Source organism: Somniosus microcephalus, chromosome 16 (assembly GCF_052327205.1).
Source record: "Somniosus microcephalus isolate GS21.2 chromosome 16, FLI_Smic_1.0, whole genome shotgun sequence".
Taxonomy (NCBI): domain Eukaryota; kingdom Metazoa; phylum Chordata; class Chondrichthyes; order Squaliformes; family Somniosidae; genus Somniosus; species Somniosus microcephalus.
Genome location: NC_141002.1, coordinates 5,361,785 through 5,380,177, shown reverse-complemented (window position 1 = coordinate 5,380,177; position 18,393 = coordinate 5,361,785). Strand labels below are relative to the sequence as shown.

At 49.1% G+C, this 18,393-nt stretch overlaps 1 protein-coding gene across 1 annotated transcript in view; it reads left to right on the top strand.

The window, feature by feature from the left end:
• LOC147105950 (uncharacterized) overlaps positions 1-18,393 on the top strand; it is a gene marked incomplete at its 5' end in the record, with an annotated part of 367,623 nt that overhangs the window by 152,695 nt on the left and 196,535 nt on the right. The gene's annotated exons all lie outside the window — the stretch shown is intronic.

The window sequence follows — 18,393 nt, the reverse complement described above, 5'->3', positions numbered from 1 at the left end:
CAGGAGAGAGGGGTCTAGGAGGGGTGAAGAGAAGAGAAGAAAAAGTGAAATTGAAGTGATGGGCTTAGGTCTGGAGTGGCAGCTAAAATGCACAAGTGGATGGACAAAGGGAACTCAAGCTACACAGGCATAGTTCCGCAAGCTCGAGGAACTCGTCACTGCCACTTTACAAGCAGCGCCCCCAACTAGCCCATCCTACTCTCGTGATGACCTTCCCACCCAGCACACCCGTTGGGGGTTAATCTTGTCAATCTCATTCCCATCCCACGCACCTCTCCCAGCACTGACCCTGTGGACTCTGCCAGCAGATTAACTATTACCGCCCCTCTCCTCATCTCCCTCAAGTCGGTTCACTTGTGAACAAGGCCCTTGCCATCCACGATCATCCTGGAATACAAAGATAAACCCCGGCTTCTCTTCTGCACTACAAACTGTTTTCTTAAAACCCTCTCCGCTGTCTCCTCCACCCTCACTTCCAACAACATGTGCGAGGAGCTCATGGACTTCTTTGTCACTAAGATTTTTTAAAATTAGTTTATGGGATGTGGGCGTCGCTGGCAAGGTCAGCATTTATTGCCCATCCCTAATTGCCCTCGAGAAGGTGGTGGTGAGCCACCTTCTTGAACCGCTGCAGTCCGTGTGGTGAAGGTGCTCCCACAGTGCTGTTAGGGAGGGAGTTCCAGGATTTTGACCCAGCGACAATGAAGGATCGGCGATATACTTCTAAGTCAGGATGGTGTGTGACTTGGAGGGGAACTTGGAGGTGGTGATGTTCCCCGGTGTCTGCTGCCCTTGTCCTTCTAGGTGGAAGAGGTCGCGGGTTTGGGAGGTGCTGCCGAAGAAGCCTTGGCGAGTTGCTGCAGTGCATCTTGTAGATGGTACACACTGCAGCCACAGTATGCCAGTGGTGGAGGGAGTGAATGTTTAAGGTGCTGGATGGGGCGCCAATCAAGCAGACTGCTTTGTCCTGGATGGTGTCGAGCTTCTTGAGTGTTGCTGGAGCTGCACTCATCCAGGCAAGTGGAGAGTATTCCATCACACTACTTACTTGCGCCTTGTTGATGGTGGAAAGGCTTTGGGGTGTCAGGAGGTGAGACACTCGCCGCAGAATACCTTGTCTCTGACCTACTCTTGTTGCCACAGTATTTAAGTGGCTGGTCCAGTTAAGTTTCTGGTCAATGGTAACCCCCAGGATGTTGATGGTGGGGGATTCGGCTATGGTAATGCCATTGAATATCAAGGGGAGGTGGTTAGACTCTCGCTTGTTGGAGATCGTCATTGCCTGGCACTTCAGTGGCGCGAATGTTACCTGCCACTTATCAGCCCAAGCCTGAACGTCGTCCAGGTCTTGTTGCATACGGGCATGGACTGCTTCATTATCTGAGGAGTTATGAATGGCGCTGAACACTGTGCAATCATCAGCGAACATCCCCATTTCTGACCTTATGATGGAGGGAAGGTCATTGATGAAGCAGCTGAAGGTGGTTGGGCCTAGGACACTGCCCTGAGGAACTCCTGCAGCAAAGATCTGGGGCTGTGATGATTGACCTTCAACCACCACAACCATCTTCCTTTGTGCTAGGTATGACTCCACCACTGACCCCTCAGTTCTTGTAAACTATTGCCCCATCTCCAACTTCCCTTTCCTCACCAAAGTCTTTGAACGTGCTGTGGCCTCCAAAATCCGTGCCCATCTTTCCTGCACCACAATGTTTGAACCTCTCCAATCAGGTTTCCATCTTTACCACAGCACTGAAACGGCCCTTATCAAAGTCACAAATGACATCCTAGGTGACTGTGACCATGGTAAACTATCCCTCCTCATCCTTCTCGCCCTGTCAGCAGCCTTTGACACGGTTGACCACACCAACCTTCTCCAATCCCTGTCCAGCTGAGTGGGAATGCCCTCACCTGGTTCCATTCCTATTTCTCCAGTCGTAGCCAGAGAATCTCCTGCAATGGCTTCTCATCCTGCTCCTGCACCATTACCTCTATATTCCCTCAAGGATCTATCCTTGGCCTCCTCTGATTTCTCATCTACATGATGCCTCTCGGCAACATCATCCAAAAACAAAATGTCAAGTTTCACATGTACGCTGATGACACCCAGCTCCATCTCACCACCACCTCTCCCGGCCCTTGCACTGCCTCTGATTTGTCACTTTGCATGTTGGATATCCAGTATTGGATGAGCAGAAATTTCCTCCAACTAAATATTGGGAAGACCGAAGCCATTGTCTTCAGACCCCGTCACAAACTTTGTTCCCTAGCCAACAACTCCATCCCTCTCCCTGGCAACTGTCTGAGCCAGAGTACTGCAACCTTGACTTACTATTTGACCCTGAGCTGAGCTTCCTACCCCATATCCGCTCCATCACCAAGACCACCCACTTTCACCTCCATATCATTGCCCTCCTCCACTCCTGCCTCAGCCCATCTGCTGCTGAAACCCTCATCCAGGCTTTTATTACTCCAGACTCGATTATTCCAACACTCTCCTGGCCAGCCTCCCACCTTGCACCCTCCATAAACTTGAGCTGATACAAAACTCTGCTGCCCATATTCAAACTTGTACCAAGTCCCATTCACCCATCACCCCTGTGCTCGCTGACCTAGATTGGCACCCAGTGTGGTAATGCCTTGATTTTAAAATTCTCATCCTTTAATTCAAATCCCTCCATGGCCTTGCCCCTCTTTATCTCTGTAACCTTCTCCAGCTCTACAACCTTCCAGGATCTCTGCGTTCCTCCAATTCGGGTGTAAGGGGTCATTTTAACGAGCTTATGGTGTGCTAAATCGGTTTTGATTTTCGCACTACTCGTGAGCAGTTTCGAAGTGCTCCCCCCTCACGGTTCTAGACACTGGGCTTATTGCCAGACAACCTTTGTGTGTTGGCCCAACTTGTGACTCGGGAGACAAATGGTCAGATGAGACAGATTGAGTTTTAAATCAAAACGATCTTTATTTTTGAAAGAGAATGTACACAGAGAAAAATGACAAGAATAAATGCAGACGAAAAATAACGTTTCTCACAGAGGACTAAATTATACACTGAGAAAAATAACTTTAAGGCATATAAACAGTTCTAAAATAGCGATAAGCTAAAAGCGGGGGTGAGGGAAGCGCACGGACACATCGAGGGATAAATCACACTCCTGACTTACAAATACCCTTAACGTTACAAACCCTCCCGTTACTAAATATACCTCAATTATGTCAGTTAGGTAGAGTTGGGCTTTTATGCTCACCAGAATTTCAAAACCCTTCTGGACCTTGGTACTTCTTGTTACGTCTGGAATTTCCGATCTTCTTTATGGGACCGGCTCCTGGACCCTGCTACTTGGTGTCGTCCGGGACCTTCGACCTTCCTTATGGGACCGGCTCCTGGACTCGCTCTCCTGTACAAACTTTGGAAGTCCTCCGAAATCCTCGAGCCGTCTTCTGTTCCGCACGGTCCTCGAACTCCTGATGGTAACTGGACTTGGACTTTATGGTGTGAACCGTCTCCGGAGGAGTCTTCCTTACTCTGGTCGAATCTTAGACTGACTTGCTGACGATTTACCTGAACGGTTATACTCTTTTCTGGTCCTAATCTTGGCGCCAAATCAACTGTTTTCCTTTGTTAATTTTAACTGCTCGCAAATCGAACTAATGGGAATCCGATTAGTGTCCCTTCGTTTGTGTGTGCTCAGCAGTTTCTGAGATCGGTTACCGCTTTGCCATAATGGGAATCCGTTTAGTGTCCCTCCGTTTGTGTGTGCTCAGTGGTTTCTGAGAGCGGTTACCGCTCTGCCAGCGATTAGTGCACCTCCAGGTGCTAATAGTTTTGTTTACTGCTGTAACATTACAATATCAAAAACAGTAAGGTTCTGGATTCTTCTAATCGATGATGACTCAGACTGCTGTTAGGTACTGTGTGTGTGTCCTTTTGAACTGGGCCATGAGAACTGCCAACTCCATTCTGTGTTCTCACAATGTGGCCACTTCAGGGGCTCTACCCGTATACTGTATTTCATGGATTTTTGCAAATCCTACAGTCCCCCCTGTGATACAATGAGCATCTTCAATCGTCTTTGTATCATAAAATGTCTTTGGGTGAGCACAAATCCGTTTCCTCCCCAACTGACCTTCCCCATAATTTACCTTGCTAAGGAGTGTACCTCGCCCGCACTTTCCTCATTCCGAACAACGAAGTTTGAGAAAACATCTCCTATTGGAGACAAACCTCTAAACAATATACAGACTCCCCTAGAGTCATAACAGAATAATCATAATACAATATAATGCGAAATCAAACAAGGTACAGAACAATCCAAAATATTAAAACAACAGTAATTACACGGGCGACTCCCCGTTTAAACTGACATAGTGGCCCCGCCAATTCAGCTGACTAGGGAATTCCCTGCTGTGTCCCTTCCTTCTGCACTGTACACAGACCAGGTACAAAACTATCCCCAGTTGGCACACCACCAAAATGTGGGAAGCCAGTCGGATCCATGATGGGACCTCTATATTATCAAAAAGGTCCCACCACGGTGGAACCATTATATCCTGAATTTCTGCCCCTATATCAACGGTCTTTTGTTCCAAAGTGAAAAAGTGTTTCTGCGAGATGGCGACCGCTTTGAGCAGCGCGGTTAGGTGTTCTGGGAGAGGGGGAATCGTAAAACCAAAATGTGCTACATACTTTTGGAGATCAGTGAAATTCTCCTTAACGGTGAGGTGAACAGTGGATGATTCGGGGATCGGGATAATCTGCAGCTTTCACAGATTCACAGAAACCCCACAGTGCAGATAGAGGCAATTTCGGCCCATCGAGCCTGCACCGACACATATCCCACCCGATCCCCGTAATCCCTACACCAACATATATCCCACCCTATCCCTGTAACCCCACGTATTTAATCCCCCTAGCACTTAAGGGTCAATTTTATCATAGCCAATCAACCTAACCTGCACATCTTTGGACTGTGGGAGGAAACCGGAGCACCCGGAGGAAACCCACGCAAACACGGGGAGAATGTGCAAACTCCACACAGACAGTCACCCGAGGCCGGATTTGAACCCGGGTCCCTGGCGCTGTGAGGCAACAGTGCTAACCACTATGCCACCGTGCTGTGCCACTTGAACTATTGCCTCGGGTTTAAAACAGAAGCTGCTGTCATTGACCACACACCAGCCGTGCTGTCCGTGCCGGTAGTGAGACGCTGCGATGGCGACACAATATGTCCTACCTCCTATGTATGCCACCTGTGGGGGAACATGGCCCTGTGCCATGGCTTCCATAGTGCAATTGATAGGCTTAGCGTTAGCAGACCTGAACCCGCATTGTGGTATTGAATAGGCATTCAAGTGCTGGGGACACAGGATTATGTGTGCTCCCCGGCTACGGCACCCCGAGAAGTCAGTCCCCGTCATAGCATGCTCCCACTTAATGACGTAGGGTGGGACCTCTGCAAAACGGACATGAGCTCCCCCCCGAATGACTCCAATGTTCACCACCCTATACACCGGCGCAGGTCGGGCTGTCCTGCTCATTATGGGGATCCGCACGATGACCCCCATGATGGTATGGCTGGAGCGGCCACAGTCCACCGGGACTGGATAGGCCTCAGAAGCGAGCCGGAGCTGGCAGGGACTCAACGCGTTCTCAAAAGGGTGGAGGGCTGCGAGGTGTTTGTTACTGATCCAGGAGGGGACCAAACCCTGTTTCAAGTCCTCCAGATTGCTGCGGCCCTCGCCCAGCAACCATGCCCCGTACAGCACGCATACCTCATTCTGTGCAGCCTGGTCTGAAGCATTCCTGTCCTCCCTAATGAGAGCGTTGACCGTCCGAGCCTGCTTCTCCAGCTCTGCTATGATCTCTTTTAAGTGGAGAGTCATAGCCTGATCCTCATGGAGCTCTGAACCCACCACCCGATTTTCGTCCGTGAGGATCCCCTTCAACTGGGTCTTTAACCCGTTAACCTGCCGTTGCAATTCGATGTCGTCCATACTATTTATGATGGATGACCCAGTGTTAAACCCTGTGAACCAGTCGTTCACGGTGCCCCTTTTTAGTCTCCCTGCTTGCTCCCATTGCTTGTGGCTATCGGTGTATAACTTGGTTCTGTTGACCCTTGCGAAGTCAAATTCAAAGAACTTCTGCAGGGTCTCTTTTAGCAGGGCCTGATACAGCCTTCCTGTTTCTACGGGGCACCATTCCGGCAGGTGCACCTCGGTCAGGTTGAGGATGACCGAGGCCACCGCGTAATGGACCCCCTGGTAAGCCATTTGATCAGTCGGAACTAAAACTAAACCGTTCCCCGGTCCCTTGGTGGTGGTGGGGCACTCCTCTGTTACCGTCTGTGGTGTCTGGGTCGTGGGCAGGGGCTGTCGGGGGCGGGTCACTAACTCAGTGGCATTAACTGCGATTGGGGAGTAGGGGACCGCGCATGCGTCCAAGCGCGATTCCCAGTCCATCCCCCTCCCGTTATCTTGCCACTGGCTGTGGAAAATGATGGAAGCACCTGCGGGGCAGACTTTTCCTGAACCCCACATACATACGTAAATCCCTTGATCAGGTTCCCACCATTTATCCCAGCACACTGTCAGCCCTCCCTGGGTCCCTGTGATGGTCCGGTGAGTGTTGTTCCCTAACCTTTCCCACTGTCCTCTGGGGTTCCCCATGTCCTTGCTCAGTTTCCTGAGCCACCACCACCTATCCAGGGAGACGTTCCCCCTGCACGTTAAACAAATTCATTATCCCACAGTAACACCGTGGCCTTGATCGTGACCCGCGGACACGATAGTGAAACTTCTCCATAAGTGAAACCAATGTCATTAGAGTATTTAGTGGCGTTCGACCCCAGCCAACCCGGCCAGTTGCCCTCGTGGGTATATCCAGCGACTTCCTCTGCCTTGCGCAGGCCCTGCCCGTCGTGGGCCAGGGGCGCTGTTTCCCCGGTACATCCGAAGATGTGGTGATCTTCCGTCTACCCTCGCCACGCGATGTTGAGGCCCACCAGGGCTGCGAGGATGATGCCTCTTAGTAGCATCATTGGATTAATATCTGTTGGAGAGATAAAAGAGAATGTCCGAGCCGGGCTCCTTGGGCTCCTCGGCTTGGGTGTGGGGTGAGTGGGTCCCGTGACCCTAGCTCACTTAACTTGCCACTCTGTACCGTTCCAAAATGCCACCATACCTCAGAAAAACCTTATACATACATACTAAATTTACAAATAACTAAACCTTACTTAGCAAACTATGGTGTATGTACATGTGCCGTCCGTCTCCGGACGGCCAGCTTAAAATCTGTGGGGACTGTCGCAGGCCTCCCCCTGTGGCGTTCCCACCTCAGTTTCAGCTGCTAGTCCCAGGCAGCCCGTGGCTGCTGGCTGTGGACTGTTTAAACTTCCCGCAGCTTTCTTACGGGGGTTTCCTTTTGTGAAAACCGGCGACCAGACCTCCTTCGGTTGCGGTTTTCTATCTGACCGTCTGACGGTCACCACATATGAGGTTTCCTCATGGGTCGGACCCTTGGCTGGAGTTTTGGCCCTGGCTGCAGTTCATGGCTTCCCCACGAATGCCGGCTGTGGGCTTCCTCCCGCAGGCTCCGCCTCCCTAGGCTCTGGGTCAGCGGCAGGCACTTCTTTGCTACCTGGGACTCCAGGTTGAGAGTCCCCGCCCCCAGACGCCACCTCTCTAATGCTACACTGAGGGGCAAGACCTAAAACCTCCGGCTCCTCCCCTTCGCCGCAGTCGGGGGCGGGACCTTCGTCCTCCGACTCGGCTTCATTATGACCAGGGACAGGACCTGGGACCTCCGGCTCCTCCCCTTCTGGGTGATCGGGGACAGGACCTAAGACCTCCAGCTCCTCCCCTTCTGGGTCCCAGAACAATGGGGGAGTCTCCCGTTTAGATGAGACCACTCCTCCCCTCACGCAGGCTGCACGTCCAGCCTGTGTGACCTGTGGCTGCAGCTCCCCTACAGCGTTTAACTCTTTACTGGCCTTTTCAGCCCCTGCTGTCTGTTTCCCTGCCTCCGGCTTAAACAGCTTGCACTGTTTAATATGCCTGGCAGCTAGCCAGTAATCTAGTTTTATCTCCTCTTCCCTACCCACTCCTGTACTGGGGGCAGGTATCCCCTCACGACCCGCTGCTGGTGGCTGAAAATCTACATGAACCATTTTAAAAACCTTTAGCTGACCCTCTAAACTGCCAGCCCTCGCTGTTAACCTAGCGTTCTCCTCCCTTAAAGCCTGCTCAACTAACTTAGCCTCCGCAACCTGGCACCGCAGGTATTCCTCCATTTTACTGGAGGTCTTTTCCTGTGCATGTCTTTCTGGGGGACACAGGTCGACAGGCTGCGCTGGCTCTAGTCATTGTGGGGGGGCAGAGGTGGGGGAGGGAACTACAGCAGCTGTACTTCCCTAGCCAGTCAGAAGAGACCGCATGGCCTCTAAAAATGACTCGATCCCAGCGGGAGCAATTTCTGTCTCTGCCTTTTGGACTGGGGCTGTGGGAACCTTTTCCCTTGTGTCCTTCCAGGGATTCTTACAGTCCCTGCGCCAATGCCCCTCCTTTCCGCAACCGTAGCACGTTTGCCTGCTTTGGTTGGGACGGCTCCCTTCCTGGCGCCATTCTTTACGGGGCTGGTCACCAGGCCTGCCCTCACAAACCTTCCCATTTTTCGGGGGGGTTTCACTATCTCTACCATTTCTAAAAGTGACTGTGAGTTGACGGATTACCGTCGCCTCCGTGGTCAGAGGGTTTCGGGGGTCGAACCAGGCCATTGCCTGTGTTCGAACGCGGGGCAGGGAGTTGTTCATAAGGCACCTTAGCCAGTGAACTAACGGTTCCCCGTCCAGGTGCGCTCGCGCCGGCATTCCCGGGCACGCATCCTGGTAGACTGGCCACAGCCTGTCCGCGAACGCCTGCGGGAATTCCCCGGGGAACTGGACTGTTCTCTCTACCCGGGAGAATGGACTCCCCTCATTCATCCCCATGGCCTCCAGGATCTCTTCCTTGAGCTTGCCATAATTCTCCTGACCCCTCTTACACTCATCGGGTAGCGTCTGGAGGAGATCGCTACCCAGGGAGAACAGCATCATTTTGGCCTTTTCTGCCTCGTCGCAGTCATTCACACAGGCCGACTGCTCTATCTCCCTAAAGTGCAGGGAAGGGTCCCCCCTCATGGTGAGCTTGGGGATGTAGCTCACCATGGAACGCAATTGTTGCGTACTGTGTGGAATCTGGAATTGGTTCTGGATGTCCCCAGTTTCCCCGTCGTTACCGGGTGGTCCGTACCTCCGCTGTATAACGGGGTACACCGGTCCCGGTCCCTGACTCTCTCTTGGGCTAGCCTGGTCTACCTGGGGTTCTTCATCCCCCACCTGCTCCTGTTCCCAGACCTCTGGAAAACTAGGGGCTAGGGGTGGTGGCTGTGCAACCTCAGGTTCCCTAACCCGTTTAGTTCTCGGGGCTGCCTGTGGGACTGCCCTGACTGGGTTGCCGTTAAATTCGGCCTGGCCGATTTTTGGGCTAATGAGACATATCATCCCCTTTGCTTTGGCCAACTCCATACGTAGGCTTTCAATTTCCTGCCTACAGGGGCCGTGGTCTGCTTCCTCAAACCCCTGAGCGCAAGCCACCTTATAGGCTGCTTTTACCTCGGCTACTTTCTCCTCCTGTGCCTTAAATTCCCCCGTGAGACGGCTAATTTCCACCTTTAACTTCCTTACTCTTTCCCTAGATTCTCTTGCTTGGTACTCAACATGTTCTACCCTAAAACTAGCACTCCCCTCTAACTCAGCTATCTTGCCCTTTAGCCTTTCTACCCTGGCTTGGTGCTCACGCTGTACTTCAGCGGCCTGGCTTTCCATGTGCTCTACTTTCGCCCGATGATCCCAGACCATCGCTGCCCTCTCTTGGCTTATTGCCTCCAGGGCCACTAGCACTTTCCCTTCTGCTGCAACCTTTTCCTGCAGCTCTTGGGACAAATGCCTAATCTTAGATTCTTTACTGGCCACTGCGTGGTCCAGTACCAGAACCTGCTTTTTATAACACATGAGCCATACCGCTTTCTCAATGCTCTTGCGGTGCTCCTTACTAGCCATCCATTTAGCGGCTGCCTTTAGGGAACGCTCGGCGCCTAACATGTCATACACCCATTTCTTTGCTACATTGACTTTCCCACACATGTAGGAAGCTAACTTATCTTCTATCACATCTGTCTCAGCCGAGGCCTTGTCCACCACACAAGGTTTCTGTAGCCAGTGACCTGCCACGGTCGCCATTCTGTAAGGGGTCGTTTTAACAAGCTTATGGTGTGCTAAATCGGTTTTGATTTTCGCACTACTCGTGAGCGGTTTCGAAGCGCTCCCCCCTCACGGTTCTAGACACTGGGCTTATTGCCAGACAACCTTTGTATGTTGGCCCAACTTGTGACTCGGGAGACAAATGGTCAGATGAGACAGATTGAGTTTTAAATCAAAACGATCTTTATTTTTGAAAGAGAATGTACACAGAGAAAAATGACAAGAATAAATGCAGACGAAAAATAACGTTTCTCACAGAGGACTAAATTATACACTGAGAAAAATAACTTTAAGGCATATAAACAGTTCTAAAATAGCGATAAGCTAAAAGCGGGGGTGAGGGAAGCGCACGGACACATCGAGGGATAAATCACACTCCTGACTTACAAATACCCTTAATGTTACAAACCCTCCCGTTACTAAATATACCTCAATTATGTCAGTTAGGTAGAGTTGGGCTTTTATGCTCACCAGAATTTCAAAACCCTTCTGGACCTTGGTACTTCTTGTTACGTCTGGAATTTCCGATCTTCCTTATGGGACCGGCTCCTGGACCCTGCTACTTGGTGTCGTCCGGGACCTCCGACCTTCCTTATGGGACCGGCTCCTGGACTCGCTCTCCTGTACAAACTTTGGAAGTCCTCCAAAATCCTCGAGCCGTCTTCTGTTCCGCACGGTCCTCGAACTCCTGATGGTAACTGGACTTGGACTTTACGATGTGAACCGTCTCCGGAGGAGTCTTCCTTACTCTGGTCGAATCTTAGACTGACTTGCTGATGATTTACCTGAACGGTTATACTCTTTTCTGGCCCTAATCTTGGCACCAAATCAACCGTTTTCCTTTGTTAAGGTTGCTTTAACAAAAGCAAGCACATTAATTTTAACTGCTCGCAAATCGAACTAATGGGAATCCGATTAGTGTCCCTTCGTTTGTGTGTGCTCAGCAGTTTCTGAGATCGGTTACCGCTTTGCCATAATGGGAATCCATTTAGTGTCCCTTCGTTTGTGTGTGCTCAGTGGTTTCTGAGATCGGTTACCGCTCTGCCAGCGATTAGCGCACCTCCAGGTGCTAATAGTTTTGTTTACTGCTGTAACCACATTACAATATCAAAAACAGTAAGGTTCTGGATTCTTCTAATCGATGATGACTCAGACTGCTGTTAGGTACTGTGTGTGTGTCCTTTTGAACTGGGCCATGAGAACTGCCAACTCCATTCTGTGTTCTCACAATGTGGCCACTTGTGGATACAGAGTGGAGCTATAGTAGGGGGTGATTTACAGCCAAATACAGAGGAAAAAACAAGTCAGCTGGGAAGGCAGAGCAAATATGTGAAGGCAAAAGGGAATATGGCAAGGCTGGAAGGCATTTATTTTAATGCAAGGAGTCTTGCAAATAAGGTGGATGAACTGAAGTTGTTGTTGAACACATGGGAGTACGATATTGTTGCTATCACGGAGACATGGTTGAGGGAGGGTCAGGACTGGCAGCTCAATATTCTGGGGTATAGAATCTTCAGGCGAGACAGAGGGGGGTGTAAAAGGGGAGGGGGTGTTGCAATATTACTTAAGGAGTCAATTACTGCTGTAAGGAGGGATGATATCCCTCTAATGAGGCCATATGGGTAGAACTTAAAAACAAAAAGGGGGCAAGCACTTTGCTGGGAGTGTACTATAGGCCCCCAAACAGTCAGGGGGAGATAGAGGAACAGATATGTAGGCAAATCTCAGAGAAGTGCGAAAATAATAGGGTAATAATTGTGGGGGATTTCAACTTCTCCAATATTAATTGGGATAGTCAGAGTGTGAAAGGCTTAGAGGGTGCAGAATTCTTAAGTGCATCCAGGAGAGCTTTTTGAGCCAACATGTAGAAAGTCCTACAAGAGAGGGGGCGGTACTGGACCTAATTCTAGGGAATGTAGCCGGGCAAGTGGTGGAAGTGTCAGTAGGAGAGCATTTTGGCGACAGTGACCATAATTCGGTGAGATTTAAGGTGGTCATGGAAAAAGACAAAGACGGCCCGGAAATAAGGGTACTAAATTGGGGGAAAGCCGATTTTAATATGATAAGGCAGGATTTGGCCAAAGTGGACTGGGAGCAGCTACTTATAGGAAAATCCACATCAAAGCAGTGGGAGACTTTCAGAAGGGAAATAGAGAGAGTACAACGCCAACATGTTCCCGTAAAGGTCAAGGGTGGGACCAACAAGCAAAGGGAACCTTGGATGACAAGGGATATACAAAAATGCATTAGGAAAAAAAGGGGGGCTTTTGGCAGTTACAAAAGACTAAAGACGGAGGAAGACCTAGAGGAGTATAAAAAGTGCAGGGGCATACTTAAAAAAGAAATTAGGAGGGCGAGGAGGGGCCATGAAATAACACTGGCGAGCAAAATAAAGGAAAATCCTAAGATGTTTTATAAGTATATTAAGGGCAAGAGGATAACCAGGGAAAGGGTAGGGCCCATTAGGGACCAAAGTGGCAATCTGTGTGTAGAGCCAGATGATGTAGGCGGGGTTTTTAATGAATTTTTTGCATCTGTGTTCACTATGGAGAAAGACGATGTAGACATAGAAATCGGGCAAGGGGACTGTGATATACTTGAACATATTAGCATCAAGAGGGAGGAGGTACTAGTGGTTTTAGCAGGCCAAAAAGTGGATAAATCCCCAGGCCCGGACGAGATGTATCCCAGGCTGCTGTGTGAGGCAAAGGAGGAGATTGCAGGGGCTCTGACACAAATTTTCAGAACCTCTCTGGCCACAGGGGATGGACCAGAGGACTGGAGAACAGCTAACGTAGTACCATTATTCAAGAAGGGCAGCAGGGATAAACCAGGGAATTACAGGCCAGTGAGCCTAACATCTGTGGTAGGGAAATTATTGGAAAAAATTCTGAGGGTCAAAATTAGTCTCCACTTGGAGAGGCAAGGATTAATCAGGAATAGTCAGCATGGCTTTGTCAAGGGTAAATCATGTCTGACCAATCTGATTGAATTTTTCGAGGGGATGACTAGGTGTGTGGATGAGGGAAATGCTGTGGATGTGGTTTACATGGACTTCAGTAAAGCTTTTGACAAAGTCCCGCATAGGAGACTGGTCAAGAAGGTAAGAGCCCATGGGATCCAGGGTGCCTTGGCACGTTGGATCCTAAACTGGCTGAGTGGCAGGAGGCAAAGGGTGATGGTCGAAGGTTGCTTTTGTGACTGGAAGCCTGTGTCCAGTGGGGTACCTCAGGGATCGGTGCTGGGTCCCTTGCTGTTTGTGATCTACATAAATGATTTGGATGAGAATGTAAAAAGTATGATCAGTAAGTTCGCAGATGACATGAAAATTGGTGGGGTGGTAAATTGCGAGGAGGAAAGCCTCAGGCTACAGGACGATATAAACAGGTTGGTCAGATGGGCGGAAAAGTGGCAAATGGAATTTAACCCTGAAAAGTGCGAGGTGATGCATTTTGGACGGACAAATAAGGCAAGGGAATACACAATGAGTGGTAGGACCCTAGGAAGTACAGAGGGTCAGAGGGACCTTGGTGTACATGTACATAGATCCCTGAAGGCAGCGGAACAGGTAGATAAGGTGGTTAAAAAGGCATATGGGATACTTGCCTTCATTAGCCGAGGCATAGAATATAAAAGCAGGGAGGTTATGATGGAGCTGTACAAAGCGCTGGTAAGGCCACAGCTGGAGTACTGTGTGCAGTTCTGGTCGCCTCACTATAGGAAGGATGTGATTGCTTTGGAGAGGGTGCAGAGAAGATTCACCAGGATGTTACCTGGGATGGAGCGCCTCAGCTATGAAGAAAGACTAAACAGGCTGGGGTTGTATTCCTTGGAGCAAAGAAGGCTGAGGGGGGACCTGATTGAGGTGTACAAAATGATGAGGGGCATAGATAGGGTAGATAAAGAGGAACTTTTCCCCTCAGTAGGGGGGTCAATAACAAGGGGGCATAGATTCAGGGTAAGGGGCAGGAGGTTTAGAGGGGAATTGAGGAGGAACTTTTTCACCCAGAGGGTGGCTGGAGTCTGGAACTCACTGCCTGAAAGGGTGGTAGAGGCAGGAACCCTCACAACATTCAAGAAGCATTTGGATGAGCACTTGAAATGCCATTGCATACAAGGCTATGGACCAAATGCTGGAAAATGGGATTAGATTGGACAGGGCTTGATGGACGGCGCAGACACGATGGGCTGAAGGGCCTCTTTCTGTGCTGTATAACTCTATGACTCTATGACTTCAGGGGCCCTACCCGTATACTGTATTTCATGGATTTTTGCGAATCCTACAGAGCCTTATGCTCTTCCCAATTTTCTTCGCTGCACAATTAGTGGCCACATCTTCAGCTACCTGGGCCCTGAGCTCTGGAATCCCCTCCAGAAACCTCGCTACCTTTATCTCTTCCTTCAGACACTTGTTAAAACCTGCCTCTCTAACCAAACTTTTGGTCCCCTATTCCAATATTTTAAGAAATATCCTGAAATTCTCAAAGAATATACATTCCATTAAAAAAGAAAAATTCCACAGGAAAAGTGATCCATCCATGCTAACTAAAGAAGTTAAGGATGGTATTACATTAATAGAAGTGGCTTATACTGTTGTGAAGGATAGTAGTGAGCCTGAGGATTGGGAAAACTTTAGACGCTAGTAAAGGATGACCAAAAAATTGTTTAAAAAGGAGAAAATAGAATATGAGAGTAAACTTCAAGAAATATAAAAACAGATTGTAGGAGCTTTGACAAGTATGTAAAAAGGCAGAGGATTGCAAACGTAAGCATTGGTCCCTTAGAGGCAGAGACAGGAGAAATTATAATGGGAAATAAGGAAACTTAAAACAAATATTTTGTATCTATCTTCACAGTAGAAGACACAAAAAATACCAAAAATAGTGGGGAACCAAAGGGCTAATGAGAGTGAGGAACTTAAAGTAATTAAGATCAATCGAAAAAAGGTACTTGAGAAACTAATGTGACTAAAAGCCGACAAATCCCCTGGACCTGACGGCCTACATCCTCGTGTTCTAAAAGAGGTGACTGCAGAGATAGTGGATGCATTGGTTATGATCGTCCAAAATTCCCTAGATTCAAGAATGATCCCAGTGGATTGGAAGGTGCAAATGTAACCCTACTATTCAAGAAAGGAGAGAGAGAGAAAACAGAAAACTACTGGCCAGTTAGCCTGACATCAGCCGTCGGGAAAATGCTGGAATCCATTATTAAGGAAGTGGTAACAGAGCACTTAGAGAATCATAATATGATTAGGCAGGGTCAAACTGGTTTTATGAAAGGGAAATCGTATTTGACACATTTATTAGAGTTTTTTAAGGATGTAACTAGCAAGGGAGATAAAGGGGAACCAGTGGATGTAGTATACTTGGATTGCCAAAAGGCATTTGATAAGGTGCCACATAAAAGGTTGCTACGCAAGATAAGTTGGGGTTGGGGTAATATATTAGCATGGATAGAGGATTGGTTAACGGACAGAAAACAGAGAGTAGGGATAAATGGGTCATTTTCAGGTTGACAGGCTGTAACTAATGGGGTGCCGCAAGGATCAGTGCTTGGGCCTTGCTATTTACAATCTATATTAATGACTTAGATGAAGGGACTGAGTGTAATGTATCCAAGTTTGCTGACGATACAAAGCTAGGTGGGAAAGTAAGCTGTGAGGAGAACACACAGAGTCTGCAAAGGGATATAGATAGACTAAGTGAGTGGGCAATAAGGTGGCAGATAGGTTATAATGTGGGAAAGTGTGAGATTATTCACTTTGGCAGGAAGAATAGGAAAACAGAATATTTTTTAAATGGTGAGAAACTATTAAATGTTGGTATTAAATGGTATTCAGAGAGATTTAGGTGCCCTTGTACAGGAAACACAGAGGCCTAGAAATTGAGTGGGCTTAGCGCCCAATTAGTGGCGCTAGAGGGCCTTGCGCCGGACTTATAGCCGTTTTGCAAATTGACTTGGGCCTTACCATCGGCGTTAGCCGGTAGCGCTGCGCCGGCACCGATGACATCATCGGTGTGCGCAGCGTCCCGGTTGCCGTGGTAACCCGGCCCCAAGCCCAAATTCAGTTGCGCCCGCCTCGCCCGTGGCAGGCGCAACTAACGAATGTGAAAAGTGTTCTTACACGCCTTTGCGCCGGCGCATAAAGGTGGAGCGGCGGCCGGCCGCGTTCCCGGCGGCCGCCTGCCCGCACCTCCCTTCCCGGACTCCTGCATCACCCCCCCCCGCGGCCCTGATGAGTGTGTGCTGCGAGCCCGGCACTTCCCCGAGGTGCCGGGCTCAGATGTCGGGGGAATCCGCCGGACAGTTGTCGGCTGCAGGCAGCTCCTCCTTAACAGAAGGAGGAGGCCTGCAGTTCCCCAGCCTGCCGCACCGCATCGGGTGCCGCAGCGGGGGATTAGCGCCGGGAAACCCAATTCAACGCCCGTTTTCAGGCGCTAAAACCCTCCTTTAGCGCCCGCCGCCCTCTGGGGCCGGCGCAACTGAATTTTCGTCGGGCGCTGCCGCATTAACGCTGGTGCAAAATTTCTGGCGCTACAGCCCTGGCGAGCCCACAACCCAATTTCTAGGCCAGAGAGTTAGCATGCAGGTACAGCAAGCAATTAGGAAGGTAAATGGCATGTTGGGCTTTATTGCAAGGGGGTTGGAATACAAGAGTAAGGAAGTCTTGCTACAATTGTACAGGGCTCTGGTGAGACCACACCTGGAGTACTGTGCAGTTTTGGTTTTCTTATCTGAGGAAGGGTATACTTGCCTTAGAGGTGGTGCAACGAAGGTTCACTAGATTGATTCCTGGGTTGTCCTATGAGGAGAGATTGAGCATATTGGCCTATACTCTCTGGAGTTTAGAAGAATGAGAGGTGATCTCATTGAAACATATAAGATTCTGAAGGGGATTGACAGGATAGATGCTGAGAGGTTCTTTCCCCTGGCTGGAGAGTCTAGAACTAGGGGGCAGAGTCTCAGGATAAGGGGTAGGCCATTTAAGACTGAGATTAGGAGGAATTTCTTCTCTCAGAGGGGTTGTGAATCTTTGGAATTCTCTACCCCAAAGGGCTGTGGATGTTGAATCATTGAGTATATTCAAGGCTGAGATAGATAGATTTTTGGACTCTAGGGGAATCAAGGGATATGGAGATCAGGTAGGAAAGTGGAGTTGAGGTCAAAGATCAGCTATGATCTTATTGAATGGCGGAGCAAACTCGAGGGACCGTATGGCCTACTCCTGCTCCTAATTCTTACGTTCTAATGTTCTTAATATCTCCTTATGTGGCTTGGTGTCAAATTTTGTTTGATAACACTCTTGTGAAGTGCCTTGGGACATTTTACTTCATTAAAGCCGCTTATATAATTGCATGTTGTTGTTGAGCAAAGTATTCACCCAATCTATGTTTGGTCTCCCCAGTGTAATGGGCATCATGTTTTTGAATGCCGTTGTAATCCATTTAATGGTCCTTTCCAGAGTCCTTGGGGTAGATTTTAACTTGTCGCCTGAACGTAAAACTGGCATTGCAGATCAGCTGCCCATTCTAGAAACTGCAATTTTCATTGACTTGAATGGAATTGAAAGCCAGGCAGTTTCTATAACAGGCCCATCCACAAGCCCAGTATTACACCCGAATGCCAAGTTGAAAATCTGCCCCCTCATCCTCGCCACAGGAAGCTGGTGCTTCAAATTTGTTGGAGATGGTATTTTTCACTGGGTGTTCCATCTCTAGTCCTTTCTCCCTTTCCCTGACCTGTGGACAGTCACCACCCCTTCCTGTACCACTGCTGGCTCCCTTTCACTCAGCCGGATCAATGCTCTCTGAATTCTTGCTCCAGAAATTCCTCTGTCTCACTGTCAGACTGTCTCCAAGTACACCTCAGGTTCTGAGATCTTGAACTCAGTTGGAGACACTTCCCTCAGACGTATTTAACATCTTCTGCTCGTTACTCCCACATCCTGCAGGATCCGCACATCACTATCCTTTGCAGTCCTGACATTCTTAATATAAATGGTAGTTAAGTTAAGTTATATTTACATTTTAAGTTTATATTCTTATCCACTTAAATTTCAATTAAACTCCTCCCCATCGCCTTCCTCCACTGC